The sequence below is a fragment of the Peromyscus eremicus genome, chromosome 3, assembly GCF_949786415.1.
Source record: "Peromyscus eremicus chromosome 3, PerEre_H2_v1, whole genome shotgun sequence".
NCBI lineage: Eukaryota > Metazoa > Chordata > Mammalia > Rodentia > Cricetidae > Peromyscus > Peromyscus eremicus.
Window position 1 is genome coordinate 109,931,343 of NC_081418.1, and position 20,220 is coordinate 109,951,562.

Consider the following 20,220-nt stretch of genomic DNA (forward strand, 5'->3'; position numbering starts at 1 on the left):
TATAAAATAAGACCATAGTACCAGGTATGGGTTTGCATGTTTGTTTGTTTGTTTTTTTTCTTATTTAGTTTTTATTCGGAATTGTAAACTTAACTCTGCAATCCAGCTAGACTTGGAGTGGAATGAGGAAAATATGGAAACCCAAAGAATTTCAGTGAGAGCAGAGATTACAGGGTATTGTGAGCAGATGGGGTGGGGGTGCTCCCCTGAGCCGCAGAAGGAATGGTCTGGTGGATAAGATGCCCGCAAGTTAAAAGAATTACAGTTGTCCACTGTCTGAAATGGTGACCTTCTTGGTGGTCTTGCCATTTCTAGACCCCAAACACTCCATGGCTTCCATGATGCTCACGCCTTCTTATACTTTCCCACAGACCACATGTTTGCCATCCAGCCACTCTATTTTAGCAGTGCAGACAAAAAAAAAAAAAAAAAAAGGAACCATTTGTGTTTGGTCCAGCATTTGCGGTGGACACAGTACCAGGACCTGTATGCTTCAGGATGAAGTTCTCATCTTCAAATTTCTCCCCATAGATGAACCTGCCACCAGTGCCATTACGGCATGTGAAGTCACTACCCTGCTACATAAATCCTGGAATGATTCTGGGAAAGGAGAAACCCTTACACACAAATCCTTTCTCTCCAGTGCTCAGAGCATGAAAGTTTTCTCCTGTTTCTGGAAATTTGTCTGCAAACAGCTCAAAGAAGACAGGGCCCAGGGCCTCACAATGTGTCGAAGAACACAGTGGGGTTGACCATAGCTATAGTAGGTGGTGACAGGGCACAGTGGTGTCTGCAAAGCCTGGTTGCATCTTTTTGAGTCATTGGCAAAAGGGGTCACATAGACCCCCTCAAACATCACATGCTATTGCTAATAATATTGGTCACTTCTATAACATCCTGCTAAGATCTGAAGAAAACACATCCTTATGTCTTTAGATATGGAGAAATCAAACTAGTACCCAACTAGAAGCTTCATCCCTACTGACTAGCATTTATAGTGCTGAAAAGTATTATATATGATACTGAAGAAGAAAAGTAATCATCAGCCTCATCTAACTATAAACCCTTTATGAACTGCAGCATTGACCTGTCTGCAAGATAAACCTACTAGTGGCACAAGTGTTAAGGGAGTAACAAAACGCTTTTTTTGTTTGTTTGTTTGTTTGTTTTTGTTTTTTTAAGACAAGGTTTCTCTGTGTAGCTTTGCACCTTTCCTGGAACTCACTCTGTAGCCCAGGCTGGCCTTGAACTCACAGAGATGTGCCTGCCTCTGACTCCCGAGTGCTAGGATTAAAGGCATGCATCACCACCACCTGCCACAAAACACTTTTTGATTGGAGTTTAAGGTCTACTCCATGAGCTAGCAGTATAGGTTTTTTTTTTGTTTTTGTTTTTGTTTTTGTTTTTTTTTACACTCTTTACTCTTTGGGGGCCTGCCACCCAGCTCCCAAATAAATACATAGAGACTTATTCTTACTTATGAATGCCCAGTTTAGTTTGGCTTATTTCTAGCCAGTTTTTCTTAAATCACTCTATCTACCTTTAGCCTCTGGGCTTTTACCTTTCTCTACTCTATATACCTTTCTTTCCTTCTTACTCTGTTTTTGGCTGTATGGCTGGGTAGCCAGCCCATGGCATCCTCTCTCCTCCTTTCTCACTCTTCCCTCTTCTCTCTTCTTCTATTTATTCTCTCTGCCTGGCAGTCCTGCCTATTTCTCTCTCCTGCCTAGCTATTGGCCAGCTTTTTATTAGACCAATCAGATGTTTTAGATAGGCAAAGCAACACAGCTTTACAGAGTTAAACAAATGCAACATAAAAGAATGCAACACATCTTTGCATCAGTAAACAAATATTCCACAGCATAAACAAATGTAACACATCTTCAACTAATATTCCACAATATAGCAGCCATTCCTGGCACTGTTAATAAGGACAAGAACCTGAAACTAGAGAGGTCATGGGCCTAAGGAAAACCTACTACTATTATTCTGCTAAATGAACATAGCAACAAAGTGACTCCTGGGGACATGTTGTTAAACACACAGATCAGTGCCTCAACCCTCATCAGAAAAGTGTCTTCTTGCAATAGGTGGGAATTAATACAGAGACCCACAACTAGACAATGTTGTTTACTTTTACAAAAAGAATTAAATCTTGGCTGGATATTTGATGTTGCAATAGCACCAAGACTATGATCCTTATTTTTTAGTTGCTTGAAATTTTGACTTTACAATCATCAAGGCTGAGAATGTTGCTTCACAAAAATACAGTACGAACCAGGCATAGTGGTGCATGCCTTTAATCCCAGCACTTGGGAGGCAGAAACAGGTGGATCTCTGTGAGGTCTAGGCCAACCTGGTCTACAAAGTAAATTCCGGGGTAACTGAGGCTATGTAGAGAGATCCCATCTCCAAAAACAAATGAACAAACAAATATAGTATGTTTAGAACCATTTCAGAAATTGTTCTAATCAAAGCCAAATTTCACTGATCATTTGTTATGAAACTTGTCAGCATCCCAAGTAGCAATTTTTCAAACCAAACATTCTAGCATAATGCAACCCGAAGATTTACTAATTTGATGCTTATGTAACAGTAGCAAAATATTAAAAATCTTTGTTTTCTATAATTAAAGTACTATGTTTCTGTAAGAACAGATAATTTTATATCTATGTAAAACCACTGAAATTCATAGCACAAAAAAATAGCCTAAAATCTGAGCTAAGAGGTTTCAAGCAACGTTTGCTGGTATTTCATGATTCATGCACAGTGCCAAATGTTAATATTATATGTTCAGAACCAAGGCTGTGGTGAAGTTGTTCAGTGCAACACAGGCAAGTCCTGCCAGAAGGACCTCAGATTCGTGGAGAGACAGTGGGAATTTAGAGAATAGAATGTATTTGGGATGGAGCTTTAGAGAGCCTAACTATCCCTTTAGAAATATCTGGAATCAAAGAACAAAAGAAACAACCAATCAAGGAAAGACTTTGCAGAGAAGAAAGACAATCTTCATTCTCTTACATGAGATATAACAAAGATCAGAGAGGTCAATGTTGAGGGCCAGGTGCCTTTTGTCCCCCATTATCTACTCTCTATAGTCTCCCCTGAAACATACACCTACCCTAGGAAAAAGATGAGAACCCCTAGTTAAAAGGTTAGGTTTTAATTTCCTTAGTGCATATTTCTATTCTTGATGTAGAAAAAGAAAACAAGCAACGTTATTATTGCACATTTTATATACGTGTATTGCAAACCTTATTGACTACATATATTTAGTGTTTGTGACAGTTTTCAGGAATAAGTTGGGCATTTCCAATAGAACACTATGTGGCATTGATTTCTTCATGAGCAACTCTGATTGTGTTGTTTTATATTTTATTATATATCATACTTTTGATTAAATCCATTGAGAGACACTCCAGGAGCAACTTAGTAAACAGAACTTGTTGCAAATAAGAATTGCATTTGTTTATATTAAATCTCCTCTCTCTCTCTCTCTCTCTCTCTCTCTCTCTCTCTCTCTCTCTCTCTCTCTCCACACACACACACACACACACACACACACACACACAGAGCAAGTGTTGTGTTAGATGTCTAGGGTTATAGAGATAAAACTGATGTTCACATTCCACTTCTTCTAAACAGACCTAGTTCTTGGCTCCCACAGACTAGGTCTTAGGCTCATAGCTAGATACATGCAAGATTATGGGAAATCTGGTTAGTTCAGAGAAGGCATCTATGTAATTGGAGTTTCTCCTTCCAGATGCACAGTAAAGAATGGCCTCTGTGCCATCCCCTGCCTTCTGTAGTCAGGAGACTCAAGGCAAAGCTTTGAAATGCCTTTACTCTGGTATCCAAGCACATTGCCTCATCTTCGGCAGTAGGGCATGTTGCCACTGTATGATGTGTTTAGACAAAACCATGCACTTCAGTGATCTTTGTTCACATGAAATTTGCAGAAATAAACAGTATTACTGATTCCTTTTTCATTTGATGTCAGTGTAAGATATTCATTAAGAAAATGTGCTGGATATAATGTCACCTTAATTACTGTATGAGAGGGTTTAATGAAGGCAAATTCCCCTTTATAGCATTAGGCTCAATGCCACTAGACTCTTCTGTTTATTCCAATGAATTACATTCTGGCACCCATGAAAATCATGTAACAAATGCATAACTAATGTGACATTCACACAAAACATCACATTAGTTCCATACGATCAGCTCTGTTCTGGTGAACACCAAACCAAATCACGTTATTGTAATGTGGGTTGTGATTTAATACCCTAATTTGTAAGTGCTTTTGTTTGAACCTGGCATGTTATTTATACCATTCTCGGAGACATTTATTTGGTTTGGCTACCTCTTCCTAGCTATAAACTCCACGTATATCTGTACACCTAAATAAAATGCCAAATACCAAGTTACTACTTAATATGCTCTCTATCGTTGCCCCTCATGTTCAAAATAAGATGACAGTTGATTTTTTTTATAACTCAAAAATTGCCATGATATAATGTGCTTTGAGGGTGGGAGAACAAAAAATTAGGAAGACCACAGATCATCATCCCAGACAGAACTTAATAGCAGCCTACATAATATTATAGGTAAGCTAGAGCCATGCTGTGGGCATACAGTTTGCAATAAGTACCGTACTTCTGGCTCTTTCTCTAGTGCATAGAGGAAACTCCCTTGTATTCTTTCATGTGTATAAAGATGCACATACACATGTGTATATCTGTGTAGTGGATGTGCATCCCATGTGTGCACATGTGCATACCCATGCTCCCATACAGAGGCCAGATGAGGTCTCCTGGTGATCTCTATCCCTCTCAATTATATTCCTTTGAGACAGGATCCCCCAATGAACCAAGCTTCTGTGTTGATTTTCACCTAGGCTAACAGTCAAGTCCTAACAATCCTCTGTCTCTCTGCCCTCCTTCTTCCAACACTGGGATTACAGATACACATAACCATGCCTGCTTCTTTTTCTTTTTAATGTAGATGATGGGGATCCAAACTCAAGTCCTCATGATTATACAGCAAATGCTCTTACATTTAACCATTCTTGCATTCTTTAAGGTCATCTCAATGGATACCTCTTGAGAGATACTTTATCTTTCTCTGTACCAGTTACGGAATCACATTACCTGGGTGGCAATACACATGACTGACTTTTCCGTAACTGTGTGCCCCTTTTCTTTAGTAACACATTTCTGCTGTTTCTCCAGGTGTGTGTATGGCTATCCAGAGTGAAGGCTACCTTTATAGACATGGAATAAATGATTGCTATGCAGAAATAAGAGTGTCTCTGGGAGGAGAAGGTATGACCCTCTTCCTGCCGTTGTCTTTTGTGCAGATGGAATGACTGAAGCCCATGTTGTCATCTAGGACCACAAGGTGAAAACCATCTATTGAAAACATCGAACAATAAAGATGCAGCCACAGCCAATTCATTCAGCTTCCTTATCTATTCTGAAGAGCCTAGATCTGACCCTCTTTCATATGAAAGTCAGAAATACACTTTTTTAAAATAAAAATCAATATTCAACATAGCAGTGGTCAAGCATAAGAAATTGATTTAACCAACAAAACAGGGCATTGATTAATTCAAAGAGATGTCAATGAAAGAAATGGCTCTACTGTGATAGATTAGCCCTGGCTTAAAGTGATTAAGTGACTGTGAATGTTCTATCATTTTCAATGACCCTAATCTTGTACAATATACTCCATGTTTCTCACAACCCTGATTACAGCCTGTGCTCATCTTTTCATTGGTTTATTGCTCGATCACCTTTCCTTGCCCTTAACATATATTCTCAATGAGGACAGAGGTGTCCCCTGGGGTTTGCTCTCAGAACACATCTCTACTGAATGCTAGAAGAAGGAATGAACTAATTCTTTAATTTCTTTTTATTGCAAGATATAATATTTTAGAAATTGCAAATTTGATGGAATAAAAAGAACTGTATTTGGAGGGAAAGAGTTGGTAGTGGAATTGATAAAAGTATTTTTTTAATTCCCCTAGACTTAAAAAAAAAAAGGACTGATGAAATTAGTAGCAGATAAAAATTCATTTCTAGCTTCTAACAAGAACTCACAAACAATGGAGGACATATAAATAGAGTAGCAGCCTTGTTAATAATACTCTCCCTCTCCGTTCCTGATCCTTTGATGACAACCCTACTGGAAGCACGCTTTATCAGCCACCAAAGCAATTGCGATGCTGTCACATGTCTTTCTTGATGTATACGTATTAGACATAAGGCAGCTTTCTGTTCCTTAGCTTATGTTAGCATATAATTAAAACTCTGACTGTCTGCTACTAAGCAACGGAGCACAGCAGAGGTTGATCACATCCCATCACAAAGATAGAAAGGGAGAAAATAATAAAAATAATCGCACACATTCCTGTAATCAGCCTTCAGATCTTAATTATGTTTTAACTCCTTTGTTATGCCCAAGGCGATGCCTACTGGTATTTAAAGGACACTTTCATTCTCCTTCCTCAGTTCAATCTAGTTCTTTAATTCACGTCTTAGTCCATTTACAGGGGTTCTTTGAGGGACATTTAAGGTCACAAGGGCTGAGGAAAAACAGATAGAACTCAAGAGGTGTTGAGTTCATTGAGGCTTCTAAGTTGCTAGGTATGTGCAGGATTGCTTCTAATCTATGAAATCTGGAAAACTGAGGATGAGCTGGGGTGCAACCAAGGACTGAGGAGAATAGAGGAAAATGGCACAGAGTTTGTATCCCTGGTGGGCTGGCCCACAAACGCATTTGCTACCCAATCCCCACTTCTCACCTGCCTGACCTGAGCTTCAGTGGAGTGTTTTACTCTGCTCTTGAAGACGTCTCATGCCAGAGCCTGCACTGACGTGTTATCAGTGTTTCTTTAATGTGCCAGTTTGGGGGGCACGCTTAGAAGGAAAAGCTGATGCTTCTGTTCTGGACCCTTCCTTTCTGTTCCCCTCAAAAAGATTACTATGAATCTCCCTCACTGACAGAGTCATTCATTCGTGAATAATTCCGAGCCCCTGTGTCGTGCTGGGCACCATTCTTGGTTCTAGGGTCATCATGGTGAACAGGATAAGCAGTCTGCCCCAGTGGAGCTGCCACTGAATAAAGGGACAGCCATCGATGTGATTTGCATATGAGATGTCCTCTAAAGGCTCATGTGTTCAAGGATTGAGCTCCATGTTGTGGTGCTACTGAGAAGATATTGGTTTACCAGGCCTCTGCCTTCATCAGTGGATTAACTCATTGGTGGATTCACAGTATGACGGCATTATTGAGAGACGGTGGTGTTTTGGAAAAGGATGGCTCCCATAGACTCATGTATGTGAACGCTTGGACCATAGGAAGTAGCACTATTAGGAGGTGTGGCCTTGTTGGAGTAGATGTGGCTGTTTGGGAGGAAGTGTGTCATTGTGGAGGTGGGTGTTGAGGTCTTACAAATTTAAGTCTGGCCAGTGTAACACAGTTTTTCTTTCTGCTGCCTGTGGGTCAAGATACAGCACTCTCAGCTCCTTCTCCAGCACCATGTCTGCCTGCACACCACTATGTCCCTCCATGATGATAATGGACCAAACCTCTGACCTGTAAGTCAGCCCTAATTAAATATTTTCCTTTGTAGGAGTTGCCATGGTCATGGTGTCCCTTCCCAACAATAGAAACCCTAGCTAAGACAGGGATACAGGAAGTAGGGAAGGGCCAGGTTGGAGGAGTAGGCCACTGGGGTTGTGCCCTGGAGTGATGGATCTTTTCCCTGGCCTCTTCATCCTGAAATTCTCTCAGCCTTCTGAAAGCTGTTTGCAGAGCAGCTTGGTTCTTCAGTGGCTTTCCACCATGATGTTCTGCTTTACCACAGCTCAGAAACATGGAGCCAGCAAACTAGGGACCTAAATCACTGAAGTCGTGCGCACAAACAAGTCTCCCCTCCATTAAACCACTTCTCTCAACTACTTGTCACAATAATAAAATATCTGGCTAGTGGAGCCAGTAAGTAAGAGACACATTTTTTTGAAAAGAACATCTAGTTACTATGTACAGCCCTGAGCTATTTTACCATCATTTACTCTTCTCTCCCACCCATGAAAGAGATTCCACAATGCATGGGGTAGCGCTAGGACACAAGATTTTATCAGTTGGGAGCTTCGACAGCACCGAGTAGTGCTGTCTTACAGATAAGTAAATGGGGGCAGACACAAGGTCAACTTGTCCCATTCTACGCAGCCAACTGAAAGTGGGACTCGGGGGCTGGAGAGACAGCTCAAACAACGCTGGTTGCCACATGAGCCTGATGACCTGGGTGTGTGCTCCAGAACCCATGTGGAAAAGCTGTATATGGTGATACACATCTGCAATCCCAGCAGTCCTGTGGCGAGATGACAGGAGGGTACAGGAGAATGGCACAGAAGCTCATGGGCTATCTAGTGTGGAGTGTGCACCGTGAAGCACAAGAGAGATCCTTCATCAGCAAGGTGGAACGCAAACACTGAGTCTCTGACCTCCACAGACACATCATGGCACATGTAAGCCTGCACGAGCATGCATGCACATGCACACACACACACACACACACACACACACACACACACACAACTAAAATTTGAAAATATTAAAGTGGGAATCATATTTCACCTCAAGCTTCTGCTTCTTCAGTGTGCATCCTCAACAACAATTCTAGGAAAACCCTCTTGGATGATCATTTCCTTTTTTGTAGTTTGGGCACAATAACAACAAATTGCCTCCCTGGGAATCTGTTGTAAGGTTCAACAGTGACAAGGTAAAGTATCAGTGTTCTTTGCAAACTTTAAAGTGCTGTATAAAACATATCTTCTTCTTCTTCTTCTTACCTTGATTTGTTCTTGATTTCTGCTCATGACTTAAACTTGCCTGCGAGGACCCAGATTTGCTTATTTATCCATCAAGGCTTTTCTGTTTAACTTCCCATGCTTGTTACAGAGCTGCTGCCTGGGCCCTCTGTGAAAACTTCCAGGTATGCCTTTGGTGATTCCTTCTCTTACAAAGAAATACAGAAGCTAGACTTTGTTTGGGTGCCTGTTCAGTGTTTGGTGAAAGCAGTAGTTGTCTGAGCAGAAGGTGACAATACTCAAAAAAAAAAAAATCATGCGGACAGGACTTGGAGTGAGTCTCATAAAGATGGAGTTTATTAAAACAAAAAGGAGGGGGGGGGACTCTCAACATATCTGGAATGGTAGCTCCAAAGTATATACTGAAGAAGCAGCTGGGGCCTCAGAACCCTGTCTCCTTGCAAGTGAGAGTGACCTGTGGGTTTCAGATAACCTGGGAAGAGGTGGTGCTCTCTTATCACTTGGAATGTATTCCTTCTTGGACAAGCTTTAATGATGCCACAAAAGGCAGTCATGTGAATTCTCTCCCTCAGCTGAAGGCATTCCCTTTTTACCTAGATTTATAAAGCCCAAGGTAAGTCTGCATCAGTTTCTACAGCGCAGTGGAAAGGGGGCAAGTTGGGGGGGTCCATTTCAGGTCCTTTTTCCAGAGCCACCCATTCTGACATCCATGCTCCACATCACCCAGTGATTTCTGACTGTGTTAGTTTTAAAAACCCGAACTTATAGAAGTTTCTTTGAGGGGAGGAAGGGATGGGGGGTATAACGGTTGTTCTCTGTTAAGATCATATAAAGGCACAGAAAACCCTAAATTAGAAAAGACAGGCAGAGCTGTCTAAAGCCAATTAGTTATATCAGGGAAGCCAGAAAGGGCTTGTATATGAAGATGACTCTGTATGTAAATGATATGAATCCCTATTGGAGAGGTGGGGGAGAAGGGAATTTATTGTTATGGTTACGTGTTATGTCTTTTTGCAAATTTATGTGGTGTGTGTGTATGTGTGTGTGTGTGTGTGCCGTGTATATACTTTTCTTAGGAGATGGTGGGGTTTTGTTGTTTCCAATTTGAAAGGAAAAAGCAAAGAAAGGAAAGGAGTGAGGGGAGGAGGGAGACAGGAAGGGAAGAGGTAGGAACTCTTGTCTGTCACTCAGCACCTATTCCTCTCTGTCCTCTGCAGCCTCACTAATGTTTGTGTTTATCTGTCTACAGTGCATAAGCTCCATGGCTGCCCCTGAAGGAAAGGGGATGCCCAGAACTTGAGCTATAGAACCAAGGGGAGAGAGAATATAATTGATTACCAGCCCCCAATGAACTGCTTCAATCAGAGCCAGAAATCTGTCTTTCTGTAATTAACTGTAATGGGGAGAGTGATCTTGGTGGACTGAAAATACACTTCCTGGAAAGTTGGCCACGCTTTCTGACATTTCTCTGTTTCTTGGTAGTTTCTGGAATTTGATTTCCCACCTAACACATCCCAAGTCCCATTATCTCTGCTCTCACCTCAACACTGCAGTTAACCGAGCATTAGTTATATCAGCATATATACTTAGTAAGCCTCTTCTTAAAAGTAACAGTGCACAGATTCATTTTCCAAGTAGTTATTAGCTTCTTTATGAATGCAACCCCTCAAGCCCAAGGTTCTCCACGAGCATAATCACCTCAGGCTCAGACCTAGGAAAATGGTTTCCACCCACGTGGCTTGATGCTTCCTGGCGAACCTTGTAGCTCCGTCAACCCACTAAGAGTACAAGAAGCCAAACCACCTGAGCCCTTGGGGAGCTCTAATCAAAATGGATAGTGACATACGTTATTATAGATTTTACCGTTTTCTCTAGAGCCTGATAGAAAATGATGAACTTAACTAGTGACTTAGAAAAAAAAAAAAAAAAAAGCTTTCCTGGGCCTAGAGATAGAGCTCAGCTTGAAGACTATATACTGCTCTTGCTCAGGTCCCAAGTTCAGTTCTCAGCACCCATGTCACAGGATTCATGACCTCCTGTAACTCCAGCTTCAGGAATCTAGTGTCTCTGGCCTCCTCAGGTACCTACCCTCCCATGCACATACCCCCCCACCCCGTCCCCCTGTACATACACATATAAATACAAATAAATCTTAAAGAAAAAGGCTTTCCTTTCTAGCATCTTCTATTTCCATTGCTTGGGAAAGTTTTAACAATCCTTCCAAACTTTCCCTCCACTGAGGCTGTGCCTGGGATTGGCTACCATTCAGGAAAGCATTAGGAGCATAGCCCCAGCTCAGCCAAAGGGCCATGTTTTTGCTGCAGGGTAAACTTGTTAATATTGGGAGCGCATCCAGGGTCATCCATCTAAGAACACTGGGGCAGCGTCTTTGGATTGTTCGTGGCGCTACGGTCTAATTAATTTTCAAATGGACAAAATAGCTTCTTGGGCCATGTAACAAGCATTTTCATTCACTTCAGGGAGGTTGGATTTGGCTCGGAGCAGAGTCACGAGAAATTCTAATGGCTCCCTCTCTTCTTTGTGTGTCCTCAGGAGAGCTCGGTTGATGTCAACAAAGCAAGATTTGTGCTCCAGGCAATTGGAGTAGATTCAGTTTCTAGGGAGCCAAGTTCTCTGCCTTCCCCTGGAAGGAAAGGCTATGGGATGGAGCATATGGGAAGCCTCTCTGGGCCCTTTTACATTATTGAATTTAGCTGCGCTCACATAATGAAATTGTTGAGATTGTTTAAACCTTCTGCAGGGACTTCTGTTAGCTGAGAAGAAACTTGTACTAAAGCCATAAGAAGATTGGATTATAGATAGAATGGAATCATTTTTATCTCTTGCCTGCTTTTCTGTATAAGGACTGACATTTTTTTTTTCCTGGGCATAAAGCCAAAGGTCTATTTAATTTCTACTTAAAATGTCCCATGGTCACTCACGCTGCCTGCCCAGATGGAGGTTTCGTACATTAGTAAATAAGGGCAGAGTCGATAGGAAAGTTGTGAATTTTCAGAAGGATTTTTTTTTGGGGGGGGGGAGGGATAAGGTACATATAATGCCACCTATAAAGGCATGTACTGGAATCTTTGTGGTGATGTCTGTCAACAAAATCACCCACATTTCTGTGGGAAATCCACAGATCTTTGTCCCAAGAACAAGCCTAGGATTAAGTAAATCTAGACTAGAAAGATATGTGTTTACTTGCCTTAAATGAATTTTCATGGAGTTTTCTCTCTCGTGTTTTTATGTCATTTAGAACTTTGGGGCGATAGTAGAATTTTCATTTGAAATTTTATTTTACTCATTTATTTTACATTTTTCTAAGAGGAGTTACAAGGCAAGAGAGAAAGAACATGCATTATCTGGGCGACAATAACTGCCCATCGACTTCTCTGAAAGGGCGATCAAGGCACTTTGGCCGGAAAAATTGCACCTCAGTGGATGCCACAAGGTCTTGGAGATGAACGGACACAGGAAATCTCTGCCCTAAGCCTTCCTTGAAGAAGTCCCAGATGGCTTGCTTGTCCTCTTGCAGCCTGCCAAGAGTAATCACACGTACACAGCAGCTTCTAGAAATCCCACCTTTGTGGAATGCTTGTCCATGAAAGGCTGCCACAGCCCTTACTTTTCACTCTAGAATATTCTCTCTTCATGTCCTGCTGAAATGAGGACAGCAGCAGATGTGTCCCCTTGCCACATCACTGTAAAGAAACGCCATGCTTCCTTTGATCTCAGACTTTGTTTTATCTTGACAAATGTAGCCCTGAGAGAGAATGAGACCTTCCCTGTAGAAGAATTGAATGTGGACTTAAAAAAAAAAACCCATATATGTACTTATTACCTGCTGTGGGACTACACTGTCCCCAGCAGTGACATATAAGGTATGTCCTTTGCCCTTTGCCCCAATGTAGAAGGCCAATCCAAGAATCCCATAAATGACAGTCATCTGTCACTGGCCTGGCCATGCTCACCGAGGAATTAGCCTACTTCTTATACTTTGGAGACAAGTGGGTACTTTTTAATAAATGTTCCCGATACCCAATGCTTTGTCATGACATCACAGATGACTGATGATGGAGAAGCAGTCAGTATGTTGTGGTTAGTATCACCACCTTACATGGCCACAGAGTCTATGGTGAGAGGGGCATCAGGGTTTGAAAGACAAGAATAAACTCACTGTCACTTTTACAGAGGCTTTTCCTGGCTTCTAAAATGCAGTTCCCTTTTGAACTTCTGGAACTATAACCATCACTGTTTAATGATACATACTGACAATATTCCACTCACATCTTCTATCTGTGCTGAGGATTAAAGAAAGAAGGCCATTGTCAAAACGCTAGCCAAAAAATAAAATAAAACAAAACAAAACAAAGGCGAGGCTTCCTGCCAAATATAAACATATTTCTGTTTAGCAAATAGCAGGAGTATTGAAAACAGTCTCATGCCTCTTCTCACACAACAGACTGTTCTCCGCTTACTGTATTAGTTAACAAATTCAAGTCTGTTTATTTGGTTTGAAATTCCATTTCATCCATAAATGACAGCGTTACACAATAACAGCGGGACAATATCCCCATTGTTTGCTTTGACAATCGTCTCAGCCCACAAAATTCTGTTCCAGGGTCAGCTCCCTGCCACCCTGCCGTCGTCGCTGCTCTCCGCGTACCAGAGTCTCCCTCCTAATAGCATTCAAATTATTTAGACCCTCAACAATGTTTCTGCTGTCAGTGCAGACTTCTAAAGAGTTGGCGCCCCGGCGCGATGACCAAATAACCCTGCACTATTTATCTGTCCACAAGTCATTATTTCCCCAGGCCCTGGAGAAGCTGAGCTGCTGCGTATGCAGGCCGAGGAGGGGGTTCTCCGCTGAAGCTAGTCTGTTCCATTGGACAATGAGGTTTTTCTGCCTGGCTGTCTCTGTGGATACACACACAATGGGATGGGTCAGGGTGGGGTGAGGCATAGCCCTTCTAACAATGACACCACAAAGTCCTTAAGTAAGCGATTTTATAGACCCAAATAACTCATTGCAATGATTAATTTTCTTTATCCCTTTCTATAATTAAAAAGAAACTACAGGTACTTGAAAGGTTCCCACCACCACCACCCCCAATCTCTGTTTCTCACTCATTTTCTCTGTGGAATTACATTTTAAACATTCCCCTTTGCCACTATTTATTGTATGCCTTGTGGGTACAAGATATTCCTATTAGGTGCTGGAAATACAGAAATGAAAGAGAAATTGGGCTGGAAATGTAGCTCAGTGGTTAGAGTGCTTGCCTGGCATGCTCAGTGTCCTGGATTCAATCCTTAGCACTATATTAACCAGGCATGTTAGTGCAGGCCTATAATCCCAGAAATCAGGATCAGAAATTTCAAGGTTAACCTTAAAGGACTACGTAGTGAATTTGAGGCCTACATGAGAGGAAGTGGGAAGAGACAAGGGCAGGGGACAGAGACAATGGACACAATGGTTGCTTTCATGGAACCAAGGGTCTAAAGGGAATATGGAAGGGAAGTTTTCTTGTGTACTAAAGATTCTACAGACCTATGTGCATGTATGGAACCCACACTTCCTTACTCAGAAGGAAACCCACAAAGTAGAGGTTCAGAAACATACTTTCTACCTTCTAGAGAACGTCTTGATTTTATTTTGAGAAATCAGTGATATCTCCTTATACCTACTTCTCTTGGGATTGTGATTCAAGTCTGGTGTCCTCTGATAGTCAAGGATTAGGTGTGCAACCTGAGTTCTTCACTTCTTTCTCTTTAGAGTAACTTGCAACTTGAGAGCCTGAAGGATGGGAACACAAAGGAAAAGAATAGTCAGCATTGAGAAGATGCATGACCACCATTGGATGTGGAGGAGTCCAGGGTTTCAGATTCATGATGATGTCTCTAGCCTCTTGTCCATCTTGTATTGCTCCAGACCATTGCTCTGTATATAGACCAGCTTACATTGGTCCAACTCATTTGATTGGTATTTAAGGAAGCAAGAATTATTTATAATAACTGGCTATGGTTACTTAATGAAAAGTTAATTTTTAATTAATTTAGAAAGAGTAAATATATTAAAATTAAAAGATATATTTCTGCCTTCCGTATTACATAACTTGTAGCCGAAGACCTTTTACTAAAGACTTGGAGTTTATCTGCATATCTGAGCCACTTCCTTCTTCCCTTTCATCCTAGAAGTTGATCTAACCAGCCCCTGATATGTAGACAATTATGTCACTGTTCATCTTGTGTTGACAGATATTTTCAAATATAAATATGTATATATTCATATATATGTACTTACACAGATATGTTGGTAGATTTTGGGAGTATCAGTTGACATAAGAAAAGAAAGTACTTGAACAAAGGATTTGTACCTTTTTAGAAAGATCAAACTGCCTAAGACCCTTATGTGAGTACAGAAACTACTGGGTGAGAACATAAAAAAATAATGAAATGAAAAATGAAAGTTCATGAGAATTTGCTTATACTAATTTTATGGTCTCCAAGTGAAAAGGCAATCCTATTGAATTTAGAAAAAGTAAGAAGTACTTTTTAAAAACCTGTGAAAACACATATAGACAGAGGAGAGTCATCCATCCAATCACTTTCACTTCTTTCCCACACACTGTTAGAATAGTCTTTCATCAATATCAATTTTTATCCAACTTATGTACTTAAAAAAAATCTCTCTCTTTCCTTTTCCCCTCCCTTGGTGAACTTGTCAAGGTCAGAAGGCAACCTCGGTGCCATCTTCTACCTTTTTTGAGACAGGTCTCCTGTTCAGTATTTTGTACCTCAGTCTAGCTGGCCTTTGGGCTTTAAGAGGTTCTTCTGTGTCCACTCCCATCTTGCCACAGGGCATTGGGGTTACAGATAGGTGTAACTGTGTCCAGGTTTATGTGGATTCTGGGGCTCCAAACTCAGGTCCACATGCTTCTATGGCAAGTCTTTACCTGTTGAGCCATATTTCCAGCCCCAAGCTTTTGAAGTTGGTTTTGAAAAGAGTATAATCATAGGTAGATGTGGAGGTAGCTAAATATATTCCTTAAATAATGATTGTATGGGAATCTCCACTTACATTTATTTTTCAAATTTTATTGCTGTTACTCAGAGGACATATTTTTCTCTGTGGTTCTTACCTTTAAGAGCTTTGGGAACGTTCTCTTTATGGATTGGTATTCCCTGTGGTGGTGGTTGTTGTTATTACTATTATTACTATTTGGTTTTTCAAGTCAGGGTTTCTCTGTGTAGCCCTGGCTGTCCTGGAACTTGCTCTGTAGACCAGGTTAGCCTCAAACTCTCCTTTCTCTGCCTCCTGGGTGCTGGGAATAAAGGTATGTGCCACCACCACCCAGCCGTGGTTATTCTTTTGTGTGCAAAGAACGTATGTGTTCTCTAGTTTGACTGAGCATTCTACATACTGATTTAACTAGGGTCTGCCAGTGGTGTAGTTCAAATACTCCACATTTTTATACTTTTGTTCATTTGATCTGCTAGTAACACAGAAGGATATACCAGCTTTCCTACAGTCGTTACAGGGTTTTCTGTTTATCTTTAAAATTCTGTCCATTTTTACTTCCTGTATTTTAACATACAGTTACTGCATACATACAGATTTAAGATAATTGCATTTTCATAATGAGCTAAACATTCCCCATTTAAATTTGTGTCTTTAATCGCAGTGATGTTTTGGAGTTTAAATACGCATTGGTATTTTACAGCTTCTCGATTATTTATGCATTTTTTCCTCTTTGCAAAACGGTTTACTTTCAGCACTTTGTATTTCAGCAAATACTGTGGTTTTGTTTTTCTTTTTCTTTAAATACAGTTGGTGAATCTTTGTCTTTAAAATAAAGCATGTAGGGCATTTACAGCAAATGTAATTATTACTATAGTATGTACTCTAACTGTCCATTCTGCTTTCTTTGGAAGGTTAAAGAGAAGTTTTTTTTTTTTTTTTTTTGCATTTCCCTCCCGGAGTGTGAAACTTTTTCTTCTCTTGTTTTGGCATTCACATGCTTATGAATTCATCTTTGACTTATGGAAGCCTAATCTCTTTAACCTCTTTATGAACTTTCTTGCTAGCCATTTAATGCTGTTTACCTCCTAATAATGAATAATATGCATGGCTTTCAATTGCACATTTTACAAAAGCCAAAGCCAGTAAGACAATAACATTATTGTCTTGTACATTTAATATCCATCCTGACACATCCACATATTTACCTTTTTTTGTTCTTCCTGCCTTTGTTGCATCTGTGTTCTTTCATCTGGAATCATCTTCCTCCTGCTGAAAGAATACTCCTTAATATATTCTTTAGTAAGTATCTGCTGGTGACAAATTCTTTTAGTCTTGTAGAATGAAAGTGTCTTTATTTTGCCTTCATTGGGAATTAATTTTTTTTAATTTGCCAGTTTGACAGATGATAATGGTGTCATCCTGATTTAATTTGCATAGATTTTATATATTTACTACCATTTTTCTTTCTTCTCTTGGGTACTTAATTTCCTACAGTGCTAAAAGCATCTTCTTTCTTCTTTTCTTTTCTTTTGCCGAAGAGGAGGAAAGGCTAAGTTCTTTACACATCTGGGAGTCAATGCTATTTGTATTTTCCTGTGTTCTGTTCCGCATGTGTCCATGCAAAAGAGAAGAAGGTAAACATGGGTCTGAGGGCTGCCTGTGGCATCTAAGTTAGCTTTACATGTGGCCGAGCTTATTAATACCTCCAGGATTGCTAAGCTGTTCTGACAGTTACTCTCATTTCCCACTACAAACTATTTTCCCTTGATGGGCTTCAACAGTTCAGAAAGGTGTCTTGATTTCTCAAAAAGATGACTTAGTACCATAAAAACCTGGTAGAAAAAATACAAATTATACTTAATAAAAGTATTATTATACATATATTATAGAAACCTAGGTGCCAGTCAACTTTTGTGATTTCTTCAAATTTTGTTGTTTCTGCATCTTTTTCTTTATTCTTTCTGATGATGCTGGAGATGGACCAAGTGTCTTCAGCATGCAGGCTGAGACTGAGCTTGATCCCCAGTCTCTGGCATTTATTTTAAGTGAAAATTTAACTCTTTTATACCAGAAGGTGGTTAATTTACTCTCAACAGGCTCTCCAGCTCTGCACCACACTGGCTTGGATCAAGCCTATGCCCAGAGATTAGAATTTACAGGCATCTCTTGTCACAGAGCCATTTAGATAATTGTCTACCTGCTGAAAGTGGCCTTTGCCCTGTCCATTGCCCTAAGTATTGCCACTGGCCTTGTGCTCTCCCTCTGCCACCCTCCTCTGTCTCAGCTTTTCATTCTAGCTTCCCTTAACTTAGGAGCAGAGGACTTCTCTCTTGGCATTGCACTCTACCTGTCCAGGAACTTTGAGCTTGTTTTATGTTGTAGTGCTGCCTTGGATGTCTACCTCCATCTGAAGAACCAGGGGCTGCCTCAGGCTTATGAGGTAACAGCATCAGTTTCCAATGCCTGAATGGTGGTACGACAGCTGTAACAGATATGGATCAGCAAAGCCTCTAAGAGGTGTCACTGTAAAGAAGCATCCTGCATTGAGGGTACCTCTGGTTGTCAGCTGAACAACTAGGCAGCAGGTGATTCACTTGGCAGGTATCCCATGAAAGGGGACCCTGTAAAGATCCACGGCCAGTTCCTCTTCATACCCTTGTAGAGTGAATTGTTAATCTGTTCAATACCAGAAATCTCAGTTTAGCTGGATGTCCGAACAAAGCTAAAGACAATACCCATGATTATTTTGTCAAGAAAAAGCTCCAGGTTAATTCCCATCTACTGTGACTTGCAAAGACAGTACTAGCAAAAACATGCTAAACTTGGCCTGGAGAGATGGTTCAGTGGTTATGAGCACTTGCTGCTCTTGCACAGGACCTGGGATCAGTTTCCAGCACCCACATTAGGAAGTTCACAACAACCTAAATGCAAAAAATAAAAAGTAAATGCTAAAATTGGCTGCAAAAATATATTTCTTACACTTGGACATTTTCGAATTAAAATTCTTAGTAAACATACATAATGAAGTGTAGCTAGAGTTTTCCTGCCTGGCCCACAGTCAGGACAAATTTCTCTCACCCGCCAGTCCCACAGCTGCTCAGACCCGACCAAGTAAACACAGAGACTTATATTGGTTACAAACTGTATGGCCGTGGCAGGCTTCTTGCTAGCTGTTCTTACAGCTTAAATTAATCCATTTCTATAAATCTATACCTTGCCACATGGCTCGTGGCTTACCGGCATCTTCACATGCGGCTTGTCATGGTGGTGGCTGGCAGTGTCTCTCTCATCCAGCTTCCTGTTCTCTCAATTCTCCTCTCTCTTAGTCTTGCCTATACTTCCTGCCTGGCCACTGGCCAATCAGTGATTTATTTATTGACCAATCAGCAACACATTTGACATACAGACCATCCCACAATATTATATAAGAGGCAATGAATGTGCTCACTTAATGAAGCACAAATTTAAATATGCATAAAATGTAATGATTTTACATTCTCAAGTATTGTTCTCTGATTATATATGACAAGATGCATAGATCTCATGTTTTAGTATTTGTGTGTATGGCTCGTTGAACCTGTAAATCTAAGCCAAATGACCCTTATTAACTTCTCCTGCACCTATTGTTTTTGTTACCAGCCTTTCTTGCTCTACCAGTGACACAGTAGAAGTCCAGAATGTACACCACATTCCCAGCACCTTCTCAGGGCAGAGCTAGATCAGAATTTTTACTTCTAGACTCACATCTTCTGAGCTGTGTGGCCTGGCATTTTTTTTTTTTTTTTTTGCTTCCCCATAGGATTCCCGAAGAGAAGATCTTTCTTTAGAAACTTCTTTAAAGAGGAATACTAATCTGGAGCTGATGGATATTCACTACTTCAATCAGGTTGGTATCTTTATTGCTATTGCTACAATTTTTTTATTAAAATATAAATATATCATTTCCTCCTGTCATTCCTTCCTTTGACCCCTCTGATATCCTTCTCACTTCTCAAACCATTGTCCCCTTTAAGTGAGTGTGTGTAAATATATAAATGTAACCTGATGTGTTCATTTAGTGTTGCATACTGTGGGATAATGCTTTTGTATACTTGTTTAATAAAATGCTGATTGGCCAGTAGCCAGGCAAGAAGTATAGGCAGGATAAGCAGACAAGGAGAATTCCGGGAAGAGGAAGGCTGAGTCAGGAGACACCAGTCTACTGTCCAGGGAGTAGCATGTAATGGCACACAGGTAAAGCATGGAATATGTGATGACATATAGATTAACACAAATGGGCTGAGTTTAAGTGTAAGAGCTAGTCAGTAGTTAGCCTGAGCTAATGGCCAAGCAGTGTTAATTAATATAAGCCTCTGTGTG

At 40.6% G+C, this 20,220-nt stretch overlaps 1 pseudogene; it reads right to left on the reverse strand.

Moving 5' to 3' along the window:
* Positions 1-259: 259 nt before the first annotated feature.
* On the reverse strand, positions 260-756 carry LOC131906014 (peptidyl-prolyl cis-trans isomerase A-like; annotated as a pseudogene).
* Between the last annotated feature and the right edge of the window lie 19,464 nt (positions 757-20,220).